The following is an 8,755-nucleotide window of genomic DNA, read 5'->3' on the forward strand; positions in this document are numbered from 1 at the left end:
GGGCTAGACATATAGAAATTGGCACTTAAGTAGAAGAAACATTTTTTTTTCTTTTTGAGGCAGAGATACTAGCATATAAAAAAGTACAGCAACAGAGATAGTATGGTGTGGTTTGGCATATCTTGGATGGGTGAGCGTGTGTATTTTGGAAGACGAGGCTGGACAGTTTGGCAAAGGCAAGAGCAATGGAAGTCTCGTATTTGAAATGAGATGCACCACTTTCCTAGCTCTTCCTGGACATTGCAACATGGAAACTGATGCCCTCAGTTCTATTTTACCAATGACAACTGTATGCATATTCTTCTCTTTTGCTCCAAAGACAGACCTGTAATCAAATTCTGGCTTGTCCACTTACAACGTATGTAACCTCAGACAAATTAGCCTCTGTTTTCTGTAAAATGGGACCAAACTAAACAACATCATGAGGTTATTATGAGTGTTATCAAAATTAAACAAGCACAATGCCTGGCATTAAAAAGTTCTCATGAAATATTTGTGGAATCAAACTGGGTACAGGAATAAAAAGGAAACTCTACTGGCTGGGAAACAGCTTTTAGTTTTCCAAACACCAGTTGCTGCCAAAGCAGTCTAGGACACCTGGAAAGAGGTAGAAAAGGGATCTGAACCTAAAGAAGAGTGACAGGAAGTCAGGGATCCAGAACCAGGAGACAGTAGGCCAGCGAAGCAGATCAAAGTGGGAGGGATGCAGCTTGTGCCAGAACAACAAGGGCACCACTAGGTCAGGAGTGCAGACAGGAGGGAGGAGGTAGCAGATGCTTGCTCATAGGGCACTTCAGGGAATGGATGCACAGCAGCCGTAGCTTCCTCTTTCCTGATGTCGTCCTTGTGTCCTACCAGGCTCTGGAAAGAAATCAAAAAAGGGAAAAAAGAGAGGAAAAAAGGGAAAAAAGAGAACAGCTGCATTTTCGTGTAATAACAATAACACCCTTTCGTGATAAAAACACTTAACAAATTAGAAATAGAAGAGAATTTCCTCAACCTGATAAAGAACATCCATGAACAATGTACAGCTAACTTCATTCTCAATGGTGAAATATGGAAGTTTTCCTCCTAAGATCAAGAGCAAGACAAGGTTTTCCGCTCTTGCCACTTCTATTCAAAATAGTACTGGAGATTCTAGCTAGGGCAGTTAGGCAAGAAAAAGAAGTAAAAGGCATCCAGATTGGAAAGGAATAAGTGAAACTATCTTTATTTGCAGATGACATGATTCTGTACATAGAAAAACAATCTTGAAAAAGAATAAAGTTGGCATATGCACAGCCTCTGATTTCAAAATTCACTACAAATCTGTGATAATCAAGACAATGTGGTACTGGCATGAGGATAAACATATAGATCAATGAATTAGAATCGAGAGTCAGAAATAAACCTTCTCATCAACAACTAATTGCTTTTCCACAGGGGGTGCCAAAAAATTCAATGGGGAAAGTATCATCTTTTCAGCAGACAATGCTGGGACAACTGGATATTCACATGCAAAAGAATGAAGTTGTATGCCTACCTCACACCACGTACAAAACTTAACTCAAAATGAATCAAAGACTTAAATGTAAGAGCTAAAATTATAAACTGCTCAGAAGAAAACATAGGGGGAAATCTTCATGATATTAATTGGATAATGATTTCTTAGATACTAGCAAGAGCACAGGCAACAAAACAACAGCAACAGTACCAGATAGATTGGACTTCATCAAAATTAATAACTTTTCTGCTTCAAGAACGTGAAAAGACAGCCTATAGAATGGGAGAAAATATTTTCAAATTTTTATATCAATAAGGGGCTTGCATCTAAAATATATAAAGAACACCTACAACTTAGTAATAATAAGACAAAAACCCCATTAAAAATAGAATAAAATCTGAATACTCATTCATCCAAAGAAGATATACGGGTGGCCAGTAAGTACATAAGAGATGCTCAGCATCATCAGCCATCAGGGAAGTGCAAATTAAAACCATAATGAGATACTCCTTTATAGCCACTAGAATGGCTACAATGACAGAGATAGACAATAACAAGTGTTGGTGAAGAAATAGAAAAGTTGGAGTCCCATTCTCTGCTGAAAGCAGTATAATTGGTATAGCCACTTTGGAAAACATCTAGCAGTTCCTCAGAAGTTGAAACATAGAGTTAACATATGACCCAGGAATTCCTCTCCTAGGCATATACCCAAGGGATGCGAAAACGTAGGTCCACACACAGACTTGTACGTGAATGTTCATAGCAGCATTATTTATAATAGCCAAATAATGGGGACAACCCAAATTTCTGATAATTGATGAATAAATAAATGTAGCATATTCATATAATAAAATATTATTCAATAATAAAGAGAAATGAAATGCTGATACATGCTACAACATAGATGAACCATGGAAACATTATGTCAAGTTAAAGAACTCACAAAAAACGGTATATTGTATCAATCCTTTTATATGAAATGTCTAGAATAGACCAATCCACAGAGACAAAGGAGTAGGTTGGTGGTGGCCTGAGTTTGGGGGTTGGAGGGATGATAAAATGTTCTAAAATCGTGGTGATGGTTGTGCAGCTCTGAACATACCAAAAACCACTGAAGCATACACTTTAAATATGTGAATTGTATGGTGTATATAATCATATGATTATCTTGCAATAAAGCTGTTATTAAAAAAAATAACAATAACAGTACAAATAGTTGTCATTAATTGAGTGCTTTCCAAGTGCCAGGCCCTGTGCTAAGCTCTACAATCTTACCTAAGTCTCACAATACATACACCAGGAAGGTTTATTATCTTTATTTACAATGGAAAAACATAAGCACCACATTAGTAAGAAGTCAGGATTTTGTCTCATTTTGAGTTTCAGGGTCTTATTTAAAGGTCTGAGGTGGATCTTGGGAGCCTTCTTGTGTTCCAAGCCCAGCGGTCACAATATGACCAACGACCAAACGGCAGGAGCTAGTGAAGCCTCTGCTTCCAACTTTCTCACCGTGGAACGGTGGTGAGGTGTTGGCTGCCAGTCGCTGCTGAATATGAGGTGGAGAGGACTCTATCCTCAGCTAGCTGAGTTCTTTGGCCTTCTAAGGACACATTTGTTCTAGAGACTCCCTTAATTTCCCCCTCGGATGTGTCACAGCTGTAATTCTGGGAGTGAGACTCTTGACCTCCACTCCCAGCACCTGATCTTGCAGATTATGTTTTGTGTTTGAAACTGAGTCCTGTTACTCTTGGCTCTGTCCGCTTCCTAGTTCCAAGAAATAAAACGTGAGAAGGAAGGTGTTAGGCCCACGAAGACAAAGACGTCAAATAGCCCTCACCAAGGAAAATTTGGATGAGTTTTGGGAAAATGCGTCTGAAGCAGATGGATTACATTTTCTGTTTGGGCTCAGCAATTAAGGGGAAAAGGAGAACCAAAGCCAAATGTGCTTGGGATATTGTCAAATTCCGAATGTTGGAAAGCATTTCAGGATGTTTGACTGAGTTTGGCGGAATCGGTACCTTGACTGTGCCCCTTCGATCTTGGACAAAGGTGACTGAACGGCCTACAATGATCCCAGTCTAAAAGCCACAGGCATGATTACTCTTGTGTGGGAAGTGGCACAACAGCTCTCTTTGTCAATAGGAACATTTCAGTGGGGGTATGAACATGGTTATCACAGGGTTTTTGAGAAAGAGGATGAAAATCAACCGAAGTAACAGAATACAAGTTCTAATGGGAATCAAAATATCCTTCCATTCTGCTCCTTGTGATCGAGAGCATCTGTACATTGTGAAGTATTTCCAAGAATTTTTGTGGCCTCACTCTCACACTTTGGTTTTTCCATTGGACTTTTTAGAATCAGAGAAGAATCGAATGGGGTTCTAAGAATCTGAGCTCCTTTCTCTTGTTTTTGGTAAACCCAAACGCTCCATGACTGAGTGAGGGGGAGGAAGAGGAAGGCAATGATGAAGGCAAGGCAACAGCTGAGCCCTTGTTAAGACACTGAAATGGGCATAAGGCTGTAGATAAATATAATGCTTTAATTGGTTTCTCTCATAACCCCTGAATTAATTCATTTATTCACAATATTTACTGACTGTTCACTATGTTGTAGGCCTTAGAAAGACAAGAGTAAATAATACAAAATTCTCTGCCCTCCTGGAGTTTACATTCTAATGGATAATTTGCCTTTGTTATTTTGGAGTTATAATGTTAAATTACTGAAGTTTTTAAAAGTCAATTGCTGAGTTGGTCAAAGAGGGGTATAATTTAATTTTTTCTCTTATAAGTAGCTATGATACTGTTAGAATTTTTACCCTAGCACTACAAATATTCTATTTTGCATATAAATTTTACCATTAATCTCCATTCTTGATGGCATATGTTGTCTTTACCAGTAACATGATATCTTATGCCCAAAGTTAAATTTTCTAAGCAGAAGCAAATTCATTCATTTATCCTTTGCAATGTTTCCCCCCGCCCCCCACCCCCCAAAAAAACTAAATAGAGATTGGAAAGTGCTTACATCAATATGGAGCTAAAGTTTCCTCCATGGATATCATATTCCTTCTTGTCTTCTCATCATATATTTTTATTCATGAAGGAAGCAAACTTTGAAAGTAAAGATATTAATTAGATATTAATGAAAGAAGTAACCATCAACTTTGGATTTTTGCTTCAAGGCAAAAGGATGGTCCCAGTCTCCCCTTCCATTTCTTTGTGTCAGAGTCGTGTCTTAATATTTCGTGGTAGGAAATGTTATTTTTAGTGGATTCCAGTCCAGGCTATTGTCAAGAGAGCTTCTGTGGACATGTTAAGAGTTACAACTTTTTCGATGCTGCATTAGCCCCAGCCTTGCTTTCACTGTTTCTGAGTCCCCAGCTGGTCACAGCTGGTTCTGCTAATGCTCTCCAGCTGCAGGCTCAGTTTCTGATGGAGATAGCTAATGCAGCATGACTCCCATTTCAGATTGGTATTATGTTATGCTCAGACTCAGGACTCGGTGACCCCAGATGACTGAGAGACTCCCACACTGCTTGCTACTAACTAATCAGATCTCAGATCTACTGGCAGTAGCGATTACCATGAGGGATTGGGCAAGTTTGGGTTGCAGCTCCCTTCTGCTGTCTTCTTCCCCTATATTCACCCAGTCAACAGAATGGAGACACGGTCTAGACGTCCAACCACTATACTTGTTTAGCCCACTAGTCCAGATTCTGGAGATTCTAGCTCCAGTGACCCAGTTACTGACCTGGGTCTTCTTGCTTAGAATAAGAACTTGGAAAATGTCTCTACCTGGCCTATGAGTGTGGTCGGTGTCCATCAGGCTGATTTTAGGCTCCACTTACTGGATGCAACTGGGCATGACTTGACCTCTAGTACCTCTGGAACTATCTCTTGTTCTACTTCAGCTTGCATGTCTCAGGTTAACTACTGCTTCATTCACAGCTCATCTGATAGTACTATAGGCATCAATGCAAAGTTTCTAAGGTTCAAGTCTCAAGCAGTGATGCTCTGTAATTGGAGGTACTTCATGGTAGAGAGGTAAGCTCTTTGTGTCAATGATGATTGGCTGTTAGATCTTCTTGAAATCTTCTGGTTCCAGATCACAGAGATAGGCCAACCCGGGTTTCATATTTACCTCAGTTCCTTGAAGGATGTCAAGGCATTGGAGCCAGGAGTGACCTGAAAGTTCTCTGGGACTAACTCAAGGCCTCATTCAACCCCTCTTGAAATATTCTGGGTTCCACAGCCCCAGACTCTTCGGTGTACCCAGAGTATGACATAGAATTCATATTATCGCCAGTCCCTTTCAATATTTCGACATTTTTCTTTCATCCCAACTCTAACGGTTTCTTGAAAAAAATTCAACATTGGGTGTACAGATGAATTTGGAGGTGGAAGGGAGGAACTGGGAGAGAAAATGAAAGTGAAGTTAAGAAAAGGCTCGTTTAGAGGACCAGATGGCTCTTACCTCAGGAAAATGGTTACTTCTCTAAGTACACACACATTTTCTTTTTCATTTTATTTTCTTTTAATGTCCTTTTTTTCTTGTTTAAGAAAAAGACTGGTCAAATATAGAACTCTTTGTCAAGTACAATGAGTACTAGATTCTTATGTTTCATCCATTGTCCAGGGTCGGGTTGAAATCTCTTAATTTGAGCTCTGAGAGCTCAGTGAGAAACCTGTTGCTTATAGATTGAGGAATAGCCATTCCCATCTTTTCAAATTCTCTGATTTTCCAACTCAAGTGCAAAATAAAGATGAGGCAAGCTTAACGCTGCTTCTATTTTATGTTGAATAAATGTTGAAAAAAAAACAAAGGTTTGAAGTGGTTTGATGAGTTCACAGAGAATTAAGTGTTAGATGTTACTGCCATCTAGTGATGATTTAACACTTGGCTTCCAGGGGAAGGTGAGTCATCTTTTGCTATAGTCAGTGTCATCGTCTTACAGCTTAGGATGGTTTCTTAGGCTCTGGGATGGAGATGACATCTGGGCAAGCTTCTGAATGAAGGTACTATGGTAAAAAAAAGTTCTCCTCTTTACAGCTGTGAGAAAAATGAGTGTCCTCATCTTAAATCCTAAATCTCTCTTTCTGCATGTCTGCTTTCGTTTTTAACACTTCATTGAAATAGTGAAAAATAAGCTTTTAAAAAATGTGACTCTACCTTCCCAAACACATGTTCACACATTCCCAGAGACCACGTTCTGTAGCATCTCCCCCTGTGTCTGTCCATAAGCCTTGTCTCTTCACAGAAGCATCACTTAAAAAAGCTCTGTTCAGTCTCACACAGGTATCTCCTCTCCCTATTGTACTCACGTGGTACCTGGGGATGAGGCTGAAAAAGGAAGATGAGAAATACTGTGATTGATTGCATACCTTGTACTAGGTGCTTTACAGTCAAGGTAGCCCTCATTATAACACGCTAAGGTAAGATCATCCCACTGTGAAAGATGAGGAAACTGAGGTTCAGAAAGCTTGGGTGATGGCCTAGAGGCCACACGGTTAACTACAAGTGGCAGAGGTGGAGTTTGAACCTACTGTGTCTGGTGTCATAATCTGGGGAGCTTATGTGGTTTGGTAAGCACGACAGCACGATGGTACAGTGTTGGGAAGGATCACTGAGTGTGGAGTAGGTGGAAGGTTTTCCCTCTGCTGAATAAGGAACTGAGTCCAGTATAGCTTCACATGGCCTCCTCTGGCACATGTACTAATTCAAGAATGGCACAGATGTACATGAGTGTAAGGGGTTGGCAGTTTTCAATGCATAAATAAGACCACACCTAGAGCAGATCTGCCAGAAACAGATAGTGACTCTGGGGCATTTATTTTATCCCCTTACACTCCCTCCTGTGAAGAAATTGAATGTCTCATGAAGGTAAACATCTCTTAAGGCTTAAAAAGTCAAGAAAAGAAGAAAAAAAAAAAAGATGATCTAAGCTCAGCATTAGCAATCCCTTTGGTGTATAGAGGAAAAACCACTGAATTTGCTGGATGGGATATAGAATGGAACTTTTGTTGCCTTGAAATTGGGGCTGAAGCCTAAAAAATAAAGACAATAAAGACAAACATTTCATTTTCTTCCTTTGCACTAAAGAAGCTTCCCTTTGCAGTTAGATGGTCAATAAAATCTCAGCCAAGTCCAGACCAATGGAAGGAACATAAGCCAGGTCTGACTGCCAAAAACTCCTGTGTGATCCTTCCTGTGCTCTTTCTCTTTCACTTGAGGGTTACATATAGTCTATTCAAAGGGTAGCTCTGAGGGTCTAGAAGAAGGTGGGAATAAAATCTGGGGCCTTGAAAAATTACTTGAAGCAGAGATTCTTCTCTCTCCAAAACACACCAGCCTTTATTGGACTGGGTTGTGAACAAAAAAAGAACCACTTCAATTTTGGGGTTGTTTGTTACAGTATTCAGTGTAACTTAGCTAACTGATATACAACAGATGCCAAATATCCCCCTCTGGGAGACTGCAGAAAAAATGGCCAGGATGCTTCATTGCTCCTTATATCAGGCTTTTTGCAATTTGGCTTTGCACTTTTTCTCACTAAAAAGACAAAGTCTATTTCTCTACCCCTTGAATCTGAGCTAAACTGTAACTTCTGTTGGCAAGTCACATACAAATAGGCCTCTAGAGGATTTAACTGCTTCTGTCACTCTCTTGCTCAGCCACCATGACAGTAAGCCCCAGCCTGCTGAATCATGAGAGATGTGAGGGACAGGGTCATCTCAGCCAATACCAGATATCTGAATGAGGCCATCCTAGTTCAGCATTCAGCCAGTCCCCTTGCCCACTCACCAGCTGACCACAGAAGCATGAGTAAGTTCAGCTGCATTCAGCTAGGCCTGGCCCAGAACAGCAAAAATGCCCAGCTGCTGGCATTGTGTGCATTAATAAATACTTATTATTTTAAGTTACTAAATTTTGGAGTGGCTTGTTACATGGCTTTAGCTAACCGACACACCTACATTTTAAAGAGATCTAGACGTGTCCCAGCAGGACTTACTAAGCAGGTGGCAGAACCCTGGCTCTGCTTCAAAATCAGAAGGTTCTGCATTAGAAGAGACATTACCGGGATCAGGAGTTAGAGCTGTAGAGGAAGCATGCAGTGTTCTTAAACTTACTTCATTCTGCCCCTCTGGGAAAAGATGAAAGGTTTTCCCACTTCTTTCTATATCACATAATGCACTCCTGAGCTTCAGCTTTCTTATCTATAAATCAGGACCATAAGTCCTGATGGGGTAAATGGGAAGATTAAATGAGATGTG

Source organism: Pteropus alecto, unplaced genomic scaffold (assembly GCF_000325575.1).
Source record: "Pteropus alecto unplaced genomic scaffold, ASM32557v1 scaffold98, whole genome shotgun sequence".
In the NCBI taxonomy this organism is placed as follows: domain Eukaryota; kingdom Metazoa; phylum Chordata; class Mammalia; order Chiroptera; family Pteropodidae; genus Pteropus; species Pteropus alecto.